This window comes from Anopheles coluzzii, chromosome 2 (assembly GCF_943734685.1).
Source record: "Anopheles coluzzii chromosome 2, AcolN3, whole genome shotgun sequence".
NCBI lineage: Eukaryota > Metazoa > Arthropoda > Insecta > Diptera > Culicidae > Anopheles > Anopheles coluzzii.
The window spans coordinates 48,053,634-48,070,787 of record NC_064670.1 but is presented as its reverse complement, the minus strand read 5'-3'; the positions used below and the strand labels follow the sequence as shown (position 1 = coordinate 48,070,787).

Sequence of the window (17,154 nt, the reverse complement as noted above, 5' to 3'; positions counted from 1 at the left end):
TTTCGCCTTTGCAAATTTCTTCAAAAGGTAGCGCACACCTAAGATATGCAAAATTCTCGTTCTAGTTACTTCAGAGATGGCTTCCAACTTTGCTCCCTTTGCATGGGGAGGAAGGATTAGTAAAACGGCCAAGACATAACATCGACTGGTACAGAGATGCTTCAGAAGGAATGAAACTTTGCTACCAAGCCTGTTTGTGCAAAATGAAATGTGGTCGAGTTGTTGCAATATGAAAGGCAAGATTAGGCGAAATCTTGCCAACTTGCTTTTAGTTGTGTTTGTAAACAATACTGCCTAATTGAGCGACCGGAAGTTTTGCTTCCGATGGGCCAAAGATGTCAAAGAAATTTGTATTTTGTGTGCTGTACGTTTTTGAATGCTTGCCTGTTTACTGTAATAGGTTTTTGCACATGTTTCCATAATTATTGCTTTTATCTTTTTTACTGTTTATGTTCATCTTTGATGTTGCTGTTTTTTTCTGATTATTGATTGTTTTTGTTATATTTTTTTGAAAATGATTTGATACCACTTGCAGTTTTTTGTTACATTATTTGATTTTGAAGAATTTGAGATATGTTTGTGTAAATTAGATATTGTTTTCTTATATAATATTTTCTTCGAAAATAATTTTCTTCTTATGTGACTTGATATGATTTTGAGAAATTCAAATTCATTTTCAAATATTCTCACCCTTTTTGTCGTAGTGTCCGTGATTATGCAGTGCATGTATCAAGATATAGAAACCATCGCCCTTTTTGCTCTCACTCTCACGCACACACAAATTAACCCGGAACAGAAAGTGAGGGGTTGTCCTGTAACTCAAGCAAAAGAAAACATAAATTGCTTCACAGGACATCTTCTGGGCGTAGAAGGTCCTGCTGTTTTGTCGGGCGCTTTCCCACCCACCAGCGATCGGACTGACGCTCTTCAGTAGCTGGCACCAACCTTGCGCCTGTGTGGACAGGGTGTGCAGCAGGTGAAGAAAGTTAAGTTGATAGTGAAGATTGCTGAAGTGCAAATAGCGTAGCCAGTTTCGATTGACGATACGATGCATCGCTCTGTCTTCGCTCGCCGCTGTCGTGTTGAGGGAACCCAACGCCGCATTAGGGTGCGAGGTGCAAGTTAAAATAATTTTCCGAAGGAAATTTGTTTGAAGATGACGCAGAGAATGTCGTCTAGGAAATGGGTTTCTGGTATCGTTTTGGGTCCAGAAGGTCGGTTAGTTTTTTTGTTGCTGTTGCATTTTGTGATGGCCTCATGTTTGGGTGTGCTTGTGTCATTGGTATGTGGAAAATACGATAGAGACAGCACAAAGCTATAGCATTAGGTGCACTTTCTTCTCACCATCCGCTTTACCGATGTAGGTAGGTGGTGGTACGCTCCAGTGGTCAGGCGCTTTGAGAGGTTAATTAACAAAATATTTCGTTCGTGCTTGCTATTTTAGTAATAATTTGATTACATTTTCGTGTAGCAGAGGGTAAAAGACGACCCAGTAAGACTGCGTTCTAACGTATGGGTTTGAATGTGAGAAGATTCTGTTGCACGTATGCCGACCACGGTAAACACTACCCATGTCGGTACCAATGTCTTTGCCGGAAATTGTTTCTACCGAAAGGAGTTTCGCGCAATGGTTTTTTGGATTTGGATTTTTTGAGGGTTTGGGTTTGGTTGTTATTTTTGGGAAAAGTAAATTTTGTGTTGTATTTCTATTTTTAAATGCTTGTGTCCGTTGGTATCGTTTTTCTGCTGTTAATCGTTAGAGTCGTTTTTAGTACCCATTCATCTACATACGCCTTTTTTAGAGACAATATTGTTTTTAAGGCAGAGGTTTCAATTTTTGACTAGGGATTTTGATTGATTTTGAGATTGAAGATTATTAATTTTGATTTATTTGAACAAAATGTTTTATTTTGGGAAGTTGGCTTTGTTTTTAAATGATTGTATTGATTTTTTTGTGATTGATTTCATTAATTTTCATTTGTTTTTCCGTCCTAGTTTTTAAGAGTTTTATGTAAAATATGACATTTTCCTACAGTCATTCAGTTTTCTTTTGGATTGCATTTTTACGAACTTTGATTTTGCATGTTATTTTATTTCAAATTTGAATTTGTTCGTTATTTCATGTGTATACTTCATTGGTTTGTTTAATTTGGTGTCTTGTTTTCTTATTATGTCTTCAAATATTTCTTAGAATCAAATATTGTTTGTATGCTTTAAAGTGACCTGGGTATTAGTTTGAAAGGCTGTTATGTTTTTTTTTTAAATATTGCTCTAATTTGGCAAATCTTTTGATATTGATTTTTAAACTGTTTTTGTTTTGTTTTGTTAAATTCCTGGTTATTCATCTAAACTGGTGATAAACTAATTGGTTTCAGATTTGAGCCGACCTTTTCATTCCAGAAATGGCTTCCAAATTCGTCTGAACTTCCGTCCAAGAAGGTATTCATTCTCAATGAAGCGTAAAACGGTTGCTCTAAAAAGGGAATCGGTGATTATAAACAAGAACGATTGAGGGAAGTGTCTGCAAGATTTCCTACCAATCATATGCACCCGGAAAAGGGCAGTATCTTTAATAAAATCCCATCGAGAAGTTTAGCGCGATGTGGGTTTTTCTTGTCCAGAGTAGTTAGAGTTAAGCATCAAAGAGAATTTGGGAAAAATCCTCAGCCGAGTGCGTTCGTTTGCCGTTTGCCCCCAAAAATCCGTTTTGCAAAATTATCCGAACATTGCATGTGCCTCGAAATACGAGTCCCCAAAGCTATCATCACGATAGACCAAATTCCGAATAAATTCATTGCTGCTTGTTCGTGTGCGTTTGTGTGTTTCATGTTAATATTTTATAGACAACACGCTTCGATCATGGCCGAAAAATGATTGCAAATTTTGTGGACCACTAAGCGCTATTCGGGGTGGTAGGGTTGTTTTGTGGTTTTTATTAATAATGGAGATTATTATCGGTGGTTGCTTTTGGAATTTTACAGCGCATATTGCAGTTCTTCGTTGGGTTCGAGTTTCATTTTAGCAAAAGAAAACCAATTTTCCTTAGCGTCTCCGGCCGACGTGTCCTGCTAAAAGGGGAGTGGGAATGGAAAATGAATTTTTATCCCTTTCCACGTCTGCAGCTGCGAAGGGGCAGCTGCACACAGTGCGGTCGTACAATCCTTCCTCTGACTAACCGGATAGAATCGTCCGCAACCCCCTGTTGTACAGCGTTAGCTGGCCTGTGGAAAAACACTGTCCATTCTAGCCCGCCGCATTGCACGCCGATTCGGCGACGCTAGTTTTGCGAGTGGCGTTTTTCAGTGTGCATAATGGTAATGTAAAAAATTAATATATAAGAATCCTGTGCGCGTGTGAACGATGGATGGTTCTAGTCTCTTGATACGCACAATTTTAGCTATGGGCTTTTTGATTTGAATGTCAAGGGTTATGATTTCAGATAGTCTTGATCTTAAGTATCAGTTTTGAATAATTAGTGTTTGGTTTTAAACAGCTGTAACTAGTGACGCAAAAAGGAAGAATTTTCAGTATTTGCTTTTGTGATTTTTGTTAACGTTTTTGTCAGGCTAATTCCTTCCGAGGTTCGAGTTTCTAGCGAGTAGCGAGACGTGTTCGTGACTGATCGCCAGAAAGCTTTAACACGCGTGCCCCCTTTTTGTCCCATTTTCAATGACCCTGTCTAGAAAAAGAAAGATTAAAAAAGAAACTATTTTAGTATCGTTTGTTACTTCGACTATTCGTTGCCTACTTCCTCCCGCAAGGGAGTAATCTCGCTCTGTTCTGTGTGACCTGTTGCGACTGTCCGCACAGTGGATTGCGGAATAGATGGTATGTTGATTTGGTGGCTCAACCGAGCACAAACAACATGCCTCCTCTTGCGATACACTGTTCCTTCACCGTGCGGGCAGCATTTGCTTTAAACTAGAGTAAGTAATCAGAAACAAAATCAAGAAACTAAATAGGATCGTTACAAAAACTGGATGCCTTCTTTCGCGACTCAAGTATGCATGAACTTAATCGTAAGTGAATGTTTGCTTATGTTTTTGCTATTTGATTTAGCTTTGCAGAAAATTGTACATCGCCCATTTGCTCGAATATGCTACATGCCAAATCGTGCGCTGATGGTTGCCAACAGTTTCGGTTTTGGTTTCGATGCCCCTTTCCGTAATAAGTTTGTGTTTGAGATTTTGTTTGTTCTTCATCGTTTGATTTTTTGTTCGTATCACATTTGGTTTTGTGCCTTGCGTTTGTAAGAAAGAATTCATTTTTCCACGAAAATTTTCCCCCAACAAACCAGCAACGTTTTGTGCATGATGATTCTAACATTCAATTTCAATTGCGATATTGTTTAACAAATAGGAGCCTCATTTGTATCACTTTACAAAAATAAACTCAGTCCAGTTGGTTGTTTATAAATCGGTACTTTTCAACAATGAAATAAATTCGATCAAATATTAACAATTCTTCAGCTAAATGTTTGTGCGAGGGTAAGCGCTTTCTGCCATACCCGAACTGAACTTGGCAGGTTGATTTTTGTTGTTGTATGTGTTACTTTTGGATAAACAAATCAACATTGTTCCAACATCACATTATTGCCATTTTGCTTGTCTATTATCAACTTAATTGATAGCGATTGTTTAGAACAAATTTATATTTCATCACAGTCAAACAAAGAATTATTTCATCTTTTAATTATCTTCTGTTTTTGTAAGGTTTAGTGTTGCTTTTCTTTTCTTCTTTTTGGTGCAGCTAATTGATTTAATTTGATATTCACTAAATACAGGCTCAACCTGCAATTCGTTTTGGCTATCATTGTGTGAGATTTTCTCTCTTTTTTTCCTTAACTTTTGTTTTCATGTTTCATGACTATAACAAAATGTTTGCTTTTTAAAATATTTTACTATTTGTTTTTCACATGTTTTCATGATTTGGCCACGAATAAGTATAATTATCACATATGAGGTTTCTTCAGCTTGGCTTTATATGGTTCTGTTCCTTTCTTCTTCATCAAATAACAATTGGATTTCGAGCTTCACCTGGGGAAAGGAGGGCTGGTTTTGCTGGCGATTAAATCATTTAACTAGTTGAATTTACGAGAGGCATTTCGGGGATGGAGGAGGAGGTTTGTCATTGATTTGTGTGTAAAAGTACAATCGTTTAGAACTGAGTTACACGTTACTCGAAACAAAACATTCCAGTTTTTGTTTATTGCTATTGTTTCTTGTTTCTGGCGATTGGGTGCAATGTTGAGTTGTTAAGTAGATCAGTGTTTGTGGTTGTGTTGAATCTCTTGAGTGAGAGAAACAGATAGATGGATCGATAAATCGCACCGTTGGCGACTATATTATTGTAGTTCAATTGGATATCGCCTTTATCGGCAACAAGTTGTATTAATAACTAAAACCTGAGTGAAATATTTCTGTTATCGTTTTCATTGGGAAGATTGTAAACGTTTGCAGCGGTAAACTAAGTGTTATAATGCTATCAATTCTGTGTCGTGATTGAAAACAGAAGCTTCATTAAAACAAGCCCGGTCAGCTATTACCAATTCTATTACTGCGTTGTTTTTGAGACTCAGTACGTTGAAAAACGGCTTGGCCTACAATTTTTTTTACTGTTTTGGCATGCTGGTGGAATGCTTCAGTTTTTGACAATTTATATGTGTGCTAAAGTGACTTAACGTAGGTGTTATTTAAAAACTATGAAATAAAATTGGAGCGATGCATACGTTTGAGTGATAAGAGGTGATTGTGGAATGTTTTTCGTGTTGTGTGATTGTAGATTTTGGGATTTTGGATTTAGTTATAGTTTCTTTATGGTTGATTTTTGAGTTGTTTTATAGACTTTTGTAATATCAGTTTTGCTTTTATCTTTTGTTTATCACATTGTTTCGTTTGCTTTCATAAACGGGGTACTATTTAATTTGGAGGCGTTGTTTTGTTTTCTGTGCTCTGTTGCTATCAGAATGTAGTTCTTCAGTGAAAAAATAAACGCTTTAATCGAGTGATGTGAAAAATAAACAAAACAAGTTCATCAGAAATGAAATAAAACAAATAAAAAAATACTTATTTAAAAAATGCCTTGTGGAAACCCAAACAGGAATGCCAAATAGAAGCAGCTGTCGCCCTGTTGCGGGACAATGCCTTGCACGAAAAACGAAAACAAGAATATGTGTGGTTATACTTCTCTGCAAGCTTCCCTCTGGCGCTTGGAAGCTTTCGCTCGGCCGTCGTCTTCGTCGTTGCTGTCCCACGTTGGTGTCACCCTGCTGTCTCGCTGCAAATACACGCCTGCCACGATGCTGTCAGATGGTTCGCGATGTGCCAGCTGTCTATATCCCGAAATGCTGCTTACACGATGGCGCTGCTGCTGGTATTATGTTAGACTGTTGGACGGGGAAAACGCTCGGAACATTTTCCCCGTTTGGTTTTAGAATTTTCTCCTCCGCTACCGTTTGCGCTGCCACGTTCGAAGCCAGACGAACTGTTCTGCCCGGAAATTGTCGTAGTATTGGTAGTAGTGTATGCTGTTACTGCGTGCCGAAGAAAATAGGGGAAATAGGGTTTTCCCCAGCCGAACGATGGTGCTTCTTCTCCTCATGGAGAGGTTTGGTGTTTTTGGAACGGAACGCGGCAGCTTAAGATTGTGTACGATTTCTTTTTGCAGGGTTGCGTTTTGTATATTCTTTTTCTCCGTTTTCCGATTGTATGGGTGTATGTGCGAGTGATTTTGGATTTCTTTGTTTTCTTCTTGTTTCGATAGATTTGGTGCGTGAGCAGGCGTGCTGCGTAGGAGACACGTGCTGCATGTCCATATGCCGGTGCTGCGTCTTGGTGTTTAATCTACACCGAAAGACGCTTCGCTGTGGTGTGGTCGAGCATGGCATCTCGACTGTCGTCGCTGTGAAGATGGACAAGATGGCGTATCAATATTTTATTCATTGAATGCTTTCTTCTTCTCTTTCAAAGGCCAGGGGTGAGCTTCTCTTCGCCTTTTTCCTCCATAACTGTGACTTGTGTTCAATGAACATTCTGTTTGAACATTCTTTTGGGTGATTTGAACGAGTTTGATTATTCGGGCGTTTCTTTTGGTGTTTCTTTTTCTCTTCCGTTCTTTTTCTTATGGTTTTTTCTTATGGTTTTGTTGCTCATCTGAAATGTTACATTCGGCTAACTTGAGATTCTTCTGGAATGAGTTTTCATGTGTGATCTTGTATGTTTCACTCTATTGCTTTTGCCAATACTTTTGCTGGTCGATCGATCGGAAAATTGTATCTTTTTCGTGTTTTTTAAGCGTTAAACATTTGACATGTATTATTTTCGCTCGGGATGACTTGTTTGTTTTGTATCTTCTTTTAACGATGCCCATGTTATATTGATTTGTCTTGTTCAAGTTCTTCAAATATGTGCTTATTCGGGTATGAATGATTCCAAACATGATGCTTCGGCTATGAATGTCGGGTTGGTGAGTTCGTTCAACTCCTTCTATCTGTGAAGAGAGAGAGAAAACAAAACCTATTTTAATGCTTCTTCAATGCTCAATCAGTGCATAAATTCACTAATTTTCACTAATCATTCGTGTCTAGATCACAATACGTAGCGAATCATGGTAAATATTTTGTTTTTCACACAATACAAAATGTTGATGGAATTGTATTGTTCATTTTTTATTCTGTTTTCCTAAGCGGCTCATTAAACCATACATAATATAAGAAATATGTAGCATCTGCACCGGCTTATTACCTTGTTTTCCATTGCAAAGTCGGTTCAACGTCACTTTATTCACACCATTTTAGTAGATGTAGCTTCAGAACAGAATTTACTATTGCCAAACTGGGTTTCACAAAAATAAGGATCGATTTTTTTATACGGATTTGGCTGCATAGTATGCTGTTTTGCTTCTTTTGTTTTGCGGACATTATATGCTGGTACAAATTTTGCTTCTCTGATTTTTGCACTGGTTTTGCACGAGATGGGTTTGCCGATTTGTTAGTCACATGCGCATCACACTTTCACTGGGCGCACTGATGCTCACTGTCACTGCCACTTCCACTGGGTGCATTGCTTCTTTCTGCGCTAGCGCACTGGAAACTTTGCGCGAACGCACCAACAAAGTCCAACGTTTCCATCGCCGGGCGATCGAAGCGCAGGATATTTGCGCAGCAGAATAAAGTGATGTTGAACGGTAGATGGACTTGAGCGAACTGACCTCCTAGCTCAAACCGAGCTCAGCAGGAAAATGTTTTCTAGCAGCAAAATCATGGTCAAGATCGGAGATCCACGGGGGAAAGCCGGTTTGGCCACTGACTGAAATAGGAGGGGAGGATTAACAACCATCCGCTAGCAGCATCCTTGGCAGCGATCTCGTTCGCTCCCAGCCGGCCTGATGGACTATGGGAGAGAGATGAAAAGTGGCCGCTGGGCACTGCGCGGCGGTTCCTGTTTCTAGAGCCGGTTTACAGCCACCAAAGGATCTGCACAGGATGCACGGACACCTGGACAAGCGAGTGGACCGCGAGATGCTAACGATTTATTCCGGATTTTTCTCCAACGGTCGCATGAGATGAAATGGGAAGGAACAAGTTTTTCCTGTTGGTTCGTAATTAGGCACAAATGTCCAGATGCAGATGTGCAGGACATTGAGGCTGGGAACGGATGTAAAGGTTGTTTGCATGATACTTTCGGATGCTGCTGTGTGACTCAGATGGATTACCATTGTTGGTGCACGTTATTCGCGCTGTATAGGCGATTTCGAATTTTGTATGTTGTTTTTCCAGATTTGAAAAGCGGAAACATTAACATTAATGCTTACAGCCGATGGAAACGGTAATGTTGGACGTTGATTATTAAGTGTAGCATACAAACTTGATACAACTTGAATTGCAACGGAAATGTTTTGCAGTTGCTTCAAGGATTGGAAATATGCAGCAAAAATACGTTAAGTTCAAGGTTAAATATGTATATCCATTTGAGAAGCCATTTTAGAAATGATGTTTTTACCAAGGATGATTTAAACGAATTTTAAAAGATAAAGTCTTGAAGATGTCCTGTTAATATTGTTTCTAACAAGGAATCTGAATTAAAATGATCACTGTTTATTCTATTAAAATCATTCAATCTTTTCATTTTAATATGATTGTACTAACTACTATGGCGTTAGTAAGATTCCTTCTTAAAAATTATTTTTTTGGTAATGAATGTTTGAAACATAATGTAATATTGTAAAGAATGATGTATATTAATTACTTGCTAGTTCGGTAACATCAAAATATCATTTAAAAATGCAATTGACTGGGAAAACTGGGTCAGAATGATTGTTTATAGTGGTGGAAAATTGGATGGCTAACTAAAATCCAATATGAAACGTTACAGTTGTATACAAGACATGCTTGCGTACAATGAGTTTAAAGGATGTAACGCACACAGTGTCGCTTTTCTGGTCATTACGACATTTGTTTTAATGCATAAATATTCCATTTCGTATATTAATTGATAGTAAAATCATATCACATGAAACTAAACATTGAAGAATTTTTTATTATTGAATGGAAATCGTAACAAAACGATTAAAATGTAACTGAAAATTTAAATATGTTGTAAACAACCCAAATATTGACAACAACATATTTTTTTATAAATTATAATCTGTTAAAAATAACCTTAAAACAAATGATTGTAATGATAAATGAAATGCATACGAAAGATAAACAAGTTATTTATAGGCAAAAATTAACTTAAAGTATTGCATTATGGTTATGACTGATTGATGTTATTTTGAAGCAATGTGGGTTGGACGAATTGTATGAAATTATTGTTTAAAAATTTGTTATCAAATGATGCTGTAGATTATAAACAACTATTTATTATATATTAGTTATAAATTATTCAAAAAGATTCAAATTCAAAAGGTTCAGTGATAAATTCAAATAAAATTTATCAAGTTAAATTATGTTGCTGAAGTTATGAAGGATAAACATAACATATATATTTATAAGTTAATTTTATCATAGGATGATGATGCATTTGTTTACAAAACCTAGAATAATTCAAAGCTCGTTCGTCTGTTCCATATTTACAGTAGCCATTTTCAAGCTCAAAGTACAAATCTCAAATTGAATAAAATCTAAATTAAGAAACGTTAAAATTTGCCACTTTTCACATTATCAACCGAGCGTTGGAAGGGAAAAGCAGCGATCAGCTTTAGCAGGTCCACCGAGAAATCCCTGTGTTGAAAAGTGCTACAATAAATTAAATGCAAACCTCAACTCATGGTCCCCATTATCGTCTTTCAATACGTACAATTCTGCATCTAGCTAGTTCGTTTTCGTAGTTTCATTTTTAATTATTCCACATCAACGAGAAGACTCTTTAAACTGGCCGACGCACAAACGAGCAGACAATCTTGCAGACATCTACAAAGACACATACAAACACGTACACATAAACACAAAAGAATGGTGTATGCTTTCCATGCTGTTTCAGACCACTAGAAACCAATGAACAGGTTTTCCTTGGTTTTCCCTCCATCCCAATGTTGTACCGAGCGAATTATACGGCGTCTGTCTGTGTTTCTTCGGCCTTTCGGAGTTATCTTATAAGCGAGTGGATAACGGCAGCGGTTGGGTGAGTACAATGAAGAAAGAATGGAACAAGACGTACACGGCCTCCAAAGGGGATGATGGCTAGGCAGGAAATTGTCAACCAACCAAGCAACCAGGCCAGAGCACAGGACGACGAGGGTCACAAATGCGATGATGTAGAACATAATCCGTAAAACACTTCTGAGAAAAGGGCCAGCAGCAGCATCGTCGTCAACGGTTTGCAGACTTGGCCCGGTCCTTTGCGGCATCGATCTTGCTTTCGTGCAAGTGTGGTGGAAAATCGATGGCTTCTCCTTTTGGTAAGTTTCCAAGTCACCGGTTATCGTGTTAGCGTGCTCTTGGGAATTAGGGGCGCTTCGCTGGGCGGATAGGGAAGGAAGGATGAGTTCCAGTATGACGTCGCTGTAGAAGGGAGACTGCAATGTTTTAGGCAACCCTGCTCGATGTCAATCGCAGCACGTGAGCGAAGATATTTGCACCTTGTGTGCAAACATAGTTTAATTTATTTCGTATTATTAATTAAATATCACCAAGTGCCAAATCAGTGGAAAAAGCTATTATATAACAAACTGTAATGTTTTCAACTGGCAAGGTTATTAAAGTGATTTGTAGCTTTGCATTGATTGTTTCGATAAATATAAATTAATAATATCAAATAGAACTACAAACAAAGGGATAACTTCTTGTAAACAACAGAACACCGATGCAAAATAAGATGTAGCATCAATGTTGCGTCTGCATAGTTTTTCCTCAAACCAAGCAGACACAAGACAGTTTCCTCCATTCCGAATCTCCATATTTGCTTTCTCGTTTTAACTTATAGCAGTGACGTTACCAAAGCAACGCTGGCGATGGAAATCCGACCACGACTACCGACAATAACGATAACGTCGTCGTCGTCGTCGTCGTCGTTGTCCGGCATGTCTTCCGAGGCGTTTGCTCTCCTTCTGCACCAACCGACACTACTGTGTCGTCCGGATCCTTGTTGCGGAACCAGTACCAGTTTTGCCAAGTTTTCGCCCGCTTCCAAAAAGGGAGGGGTCGGCAAATGAGTTTCTTCCCTTTCTCGGTGTCGAGAGCCGTTGTCGTTTCTAAATCCTCACCCCAGCTCTCGGCACAAAAAGGGGACTGGCTTGGCAAAGTTCTGGCCAGAGCAAGACGCTCGCTCGGTAAAGAGCTGAGTGGTTTGATGTGAGCCTGAGGTGTATCGTCGTCGTCGTCCTTCCTCTGTCTCAGGCAACATACTCACCCCACACTACCTCGTTACGGCACACACACACACTCACACACCACTATCTGAGCGCAGAGTGGTGTGCTCGATGGGAAGAGTTTTCCATAAGTCCCCCTTGCTTTTGCAGTGGAAAACTTCGATATGTGCAGTAGTTTTAGTGACGGTAAAACATAATAGATGTGGTGACCCGAACGAAATAGGAACCTTAAGGCACTTTTGGTTCACTCTCGGGATAGACAGGATGTGGGTGAAACGGGGGTGGCTGATTGTTCAGGAGAAAAGAAGAACCTAAATGGGAGAAAGTTTTACAAAAGGAAAACTGAACCCAGGGTACGAGAAGTTTTGAGGTTGTGGATGTGTGCATGTGTGTGTGTGCTTACAAGGATAACCCGGGAGCTGGACCCGAGTCCTGGACCATTTTATTATGTCTTTTACTTTATGATGCTCAATATTTTGTAGTCATTTCATGGTATGGGATAGCTTCGGGAGACGCAACACTGACGGATGAACCTACTTCATTGCAGCAGAAGTGACCAACGATATGCCGTACCGACATCGTCGAATGGTGGCAGTAAACACTTACCAATTATGTCCGATTTCTCTTGTCACTCAAACTTCAAACGACCAGGAGCGTTTTTTGCTGAGAGTCTATCTGGAAGCGAGTATCAAGTCTACGGTTGCAAGTGTGTTGTTGGTGGTCCTCCATTACATGGATCATTAGAAGTACGATGCTTACGGGGAAGAATGTTCCCCAATCGAGATGAGACAGCTCCACTTCCTGTAGTTCAAGCGAGAGCTCGTTTGCTCTTTTTTTCAATTCGTTCCACTGTTTGGAAGCTCTCAGATCGACCGTAACGGACAAAGTTCATTTCTTTTCATCGATGCTTACAGTTTCTGTGTGGTTGATAGAATTCTTGCCACATTTTTACCTCCGTCCTGTGTCTTCACCTGTCCCTTTGCGTCATTTCGTTCATTGCGTTTAAGCTGCGACTCGACCATAGTCGGTTCTGTAACGTTCTTCCTGGTATTCGACTGGAGGACCATGTTCGAAGGCGGACGAACAAAAGCGTGCTAGATTAAAATGCATAAATTAAAATACCTTCCCAGTTTGCAGTCCGTGGGATTCTGGGTGGTGCGTTTGTGTGACCTCCCGAGCAACACCCCGTTGATGTGAGAGATGCCCAGCTAATGCTGAAGGTGGAATTTGCATGTTTCCTGTTACCGCACCGGGCCCGGGGTGTAATTGGAGCTTTTACTCTCAAGTGCATTGTACACCAAGAAGCTAAAAGAATAGGTAGGAGAGGGAAATAGAGGGTCCTACGATAGGGTTCCGATGGCGCCATTGCAGTGCAGCGTTTTTCGGTTCACTTGTCTTCGAAATCTAATTAAAATTGCTGACCCGCTGCCGACTGCGCACTGGACCACTTCGATGTAAGGGTCAACCCTTGCACAGAGATCACTTCATTAGGAGCCTTTCTTTGAAATCAATCGACAAAAAGAGCAATCGAGGAATTACTGATTTAATTAAACCATTAGAAACTTTAATATTTGCCCTATCCGGCTGCAGCAGCGTCCGGGCGTTTGCTGTTTGAATGTTTGAAGTGGAAAGGCGCAACATCCTTTCTGTAATTGCTTTACAGTTTTATTGCATTATTGGATTAGTTCCTTTAATGAGTGACGGTGCCTTTTCTTTGCAAAAAACGAAGATGACGCTAACAATTAATTCAATTTTCCGAGCCGGCTTTCCGGGTGGATTTTCTTGCAATTACAAAGTACAGCGTGACGTCGTCGAGATTAAAGATGATGAGCAATTGTGTTAGTAACTTTTCACAACGTAATTAACTCATGAGCCGATTCATCTTACAGTTAATCTAATCAGTTGATTGAGTAAATGAGCATTTACTCATTTTTCCACGTCTTTAAAAAAAACGGAAGGAAATATTGATTCGTCGAAGCTTCCATTTTGTTCGGGCTCGAATCTATCGATTTTTGGACACCAGCTACAATCGTCCATTCCATTCCTCGAAGGAGAAACAGTTACCCTGAACCTCCCGGTGGGATGAAGCTAGGAAAAAGAAAGGTGTAGCTCTTGGGCGATCTGCCACCACCACCGCCTTTTCGATGCCTTTGGTTTCATGGAAAAAGGTGCAAAACAGGGCAAGCAGAGGGGAATCTGAAAGAGATGGTGGGGTATTGGCGCAGGTTGGTGGGTTTTAAAATATAAAACACGACGAAAGTAAGTAGGCGTTGGGTGTTTGTGGCTTGGTTTAGGTCCGAGTCCGAGTGTGTTTTCTAAGAGTGTCTGCCCTTCATCAAAGATAACTCTAAAACTATGGAAAATTACTTTAACATCCAGAACCATCTCCCCCACCACCCCCGGAGAAACCAATCGATACGAAGCACGTGCGAGAAGGAAGGGGATGGTGTGCCTTCTAGGCAAACCCTATGGTTGGCAGCAGGGGGATAGGGAAGCAAGTAGGGCTCCCTAGTGCTGTTGTTGTTTTTGATGTGGAGCGAGGCAGGTTTGACGGGATGTATCTGGGTGCCAAGCAAGGGGTACAGCAAGGGCTGCCACCCAGCTCCCCGAACCCGATCGATCCATTTGCGAGAAAATGCAAACGAAGCAGGAACCTATTTTCATTGGACGCAGTCCGTAGCCCGAAAGGAGAATTGGTCTATAAACTTTATAATAGTTATATCTACGGGCGTAAGTTTCTGAGCACCGAGATTTCTACCCCCAGCTAGAGCGCTGCTGGTACCGAGCCATGACCATGGTGGACTGGGAGGGATTAGGCATCAGGCATCGTGCAAGACGTGTCAGCCCATCTCCATTGCCTCTGCTTGAACGAGGTAGAGAGAGAGAGAGAAAGAGAGAGAGAGAGAGAGCGAGAAGGAGAGTGAAAACCCAAACCAAGCAAGGTGGATGGGATGGGTTTATATATATTCTTCGATCCCGGAGCCTCCGGAGTCCGGACAGCTCGTCTCAGCTTTGCTTTGCCGATGAACCTGCTACTGTGGGGGGAGGGGGGGGGGCGAGTCTCTTAAGGACCGATACAAGGATTCTACGGCCAGACAAAGACAGGACACTTTATCTTTCGAGGAGGGCTGCTAGGAAGGTAGTGGAGAGGCGATCGTCCTGGGTAGCTGTAAAACGAAGCACGTGACGGTGGCCGGTTGGAGCCATCCAAGAACGGAACCCATCGGGACCGTACGTGGGAACAAAGCTGTTAGTGGCTCATAAATTGACTCCGGGGTGGAGAAACGATACGGTAAATTATTCATCGTTGGTGAATTTATATTTGCTAGAAAACTTCTATTTATTCATAATATATACATTGAGCAAGTTTGCGTATTTTTCGATGTGCCCATGTGGAGCGGCAAGTTTTTACAGCGCACTATCTTAAATCTTGAAAATGAATGAACTTCCAAATGCCTCGGCTTTGAGGCGTTCATCAGATGCAGAAATGTCGGTACAATTTATTGCCAAAAGGCACCGAAAAAGAATCCTACGAATGGCGCCATTGTCGGTGCGGTGGTGATGTGTGCTGCTTTTCACACTTGGCAACCTGCTCCAAAAACGACGTCCGTGCACGGAGCGGTGAAATTATGCCGCACCTTTCTTGCACCGCAGCTCCACGGCATACGCGGCGCGGGAAAGCGAGCTCGAGACGAAGAGATATGATCATAAAGAAAAATAATGGCCACTATTCCCAGAGTGTGTATTAAAGTATTCAACGACCTCAACCATTGCCACACGGCAAGTCCTGTATGGTGTTGGGCGGGGTTGCTGCTGCCGCTATTGGCTGGTCAACCGTCGCCCGTTCCCGCTCATTCCGAGGGCCCCCGTTTTGCGAGCAACATTTTATGATTAAACATAAAAGTTGTGTGTGAACAAAAATTATGACATAACCGAGCGGCGATTAATGTTTAATATAGTTCTGCTGGGCGCATCCCGGGGGCCAGACCTCTGAGGAATGGAACGCGCGGGCCAAACGGTCTTGTGCGCGTTTGTTTTCCAGCGCCAAGTAGCAATGTCTCGTGTGTGAGTTCTTACCGTGGTATCGGAGTGGCACGACGGTTTATTTTAGAGCGTGGCATTCATTTCGCTTGCCCTAAAATTCTCATGGTGAAGAAGGGAAACTAGACAACCATTAAACTTGCTTGGCACGGGACCCAACCACACACAGAGCGCACATTAAAAGTAGCGAAAGGTGCCCATACACCCATATTCGCAGACGGTCCAATCGAGGATGGGGGATGGACTTCTTTCACATTTGGATTCGGCGCGTCCGTGGGCCTATTAACGGGCTTGTAACACTAGCCAATTAGCCTGCCCCGACCCCGACCCGGTCGGTAGGTCAAGAGGGAACCGAACAACAACAGCAATCGTAATGGCAGAAGTCAGGCCATGATTATCCACAAACGGGACACTTTGGTATAGATCCCGGTGTTTAACACAAGCGTGGTACGTTTGCTGAGGGGTGGGAAAAATTCGGGCGTAAAATGGCGGACCGTGCTGCAGTAGAGTCGGGTGTACGTGTGTATACCATCCACCAACGGGACACGCTCATTGAGTGAGCTATTCACCCCGGAAACAAGGTTGTGTCCCGGGGTCGGACGAATCTTCGTTGAAAAGTCGGCCGAAAAACGGCGGGACGACCTTTGGACGCGCGCGCGACCCTATTCGGTTGATGTTTTAGGCTTGATTAAGGGTGACGCGGCTGTAATAGAGAGGGGTGGCTTTTTGTGCCGTTGGTGGCTTGGAAAAACTGGTTCTATGATACGTTTGCGGAGTTTAGGTGACGCTGCAGCTGACATTGGCTGGCCGTGTAATCCGGTGCAACCGGTTTTTTGAAATGGCGAAACGGGAAAAAAGGATGTATGTGAGCGTTTTTTTTTTAGTTTACTTTTTTAAGTGTAGCAAGATCCCTTCAACTACGCGATTGATGCTACGCTGTTTGTTGCGTCCAGTTTTAACAGATTCTTGCTTGTGCAAGTAAATACATCGAATACAAGAAACCTCAAATGCATGTATTTTGTTCGTTTGCTTCAATATCTAAACTCAAACAAACATGAAGCTATTAACTTTGGTCAATATATTTGTATTACAAGCACAATGCAAGAGGACAATTACCGAACCCATTCCAAAACTCCGATAAAGAACGGAGGCTTCTCTTTCCGGGGTCTAGATTTTGCACCAACCGTTAGATAACTAGCTGGCTGGTGGCTGGTGGTTTGCCCCAGACCGAATGGGCCCGTGACGACATGTCGATATGGCTCTACCGTCCTATCACACTATTTTCTATATACAACAACGAACCGA

General features: G+C 41.2%; 1 long non-coding RNA gene across 1 annotated transcript; it reads right to left on the bottom strand.

The window, feature by feature from the left end:
- Positions 1–2,195: 2,195 nt before the first annotated feature.
- Positions 2,196–8,711, bottom strand: LOC125906940 (uncharacterized). The gene is made up of 2 exons (XR_007452268.1): positions 7,743–8,711; positions 2,196–7,488 (listed from the first exon to the last, which is right to left on the bottom strand). It is a non-coding gene; the product is annotated as an uncharacterized LOC125906940 (long non-coding RNA).
- Positions 8,712–17,154: the final 8,443 nt, after the last annotated feature.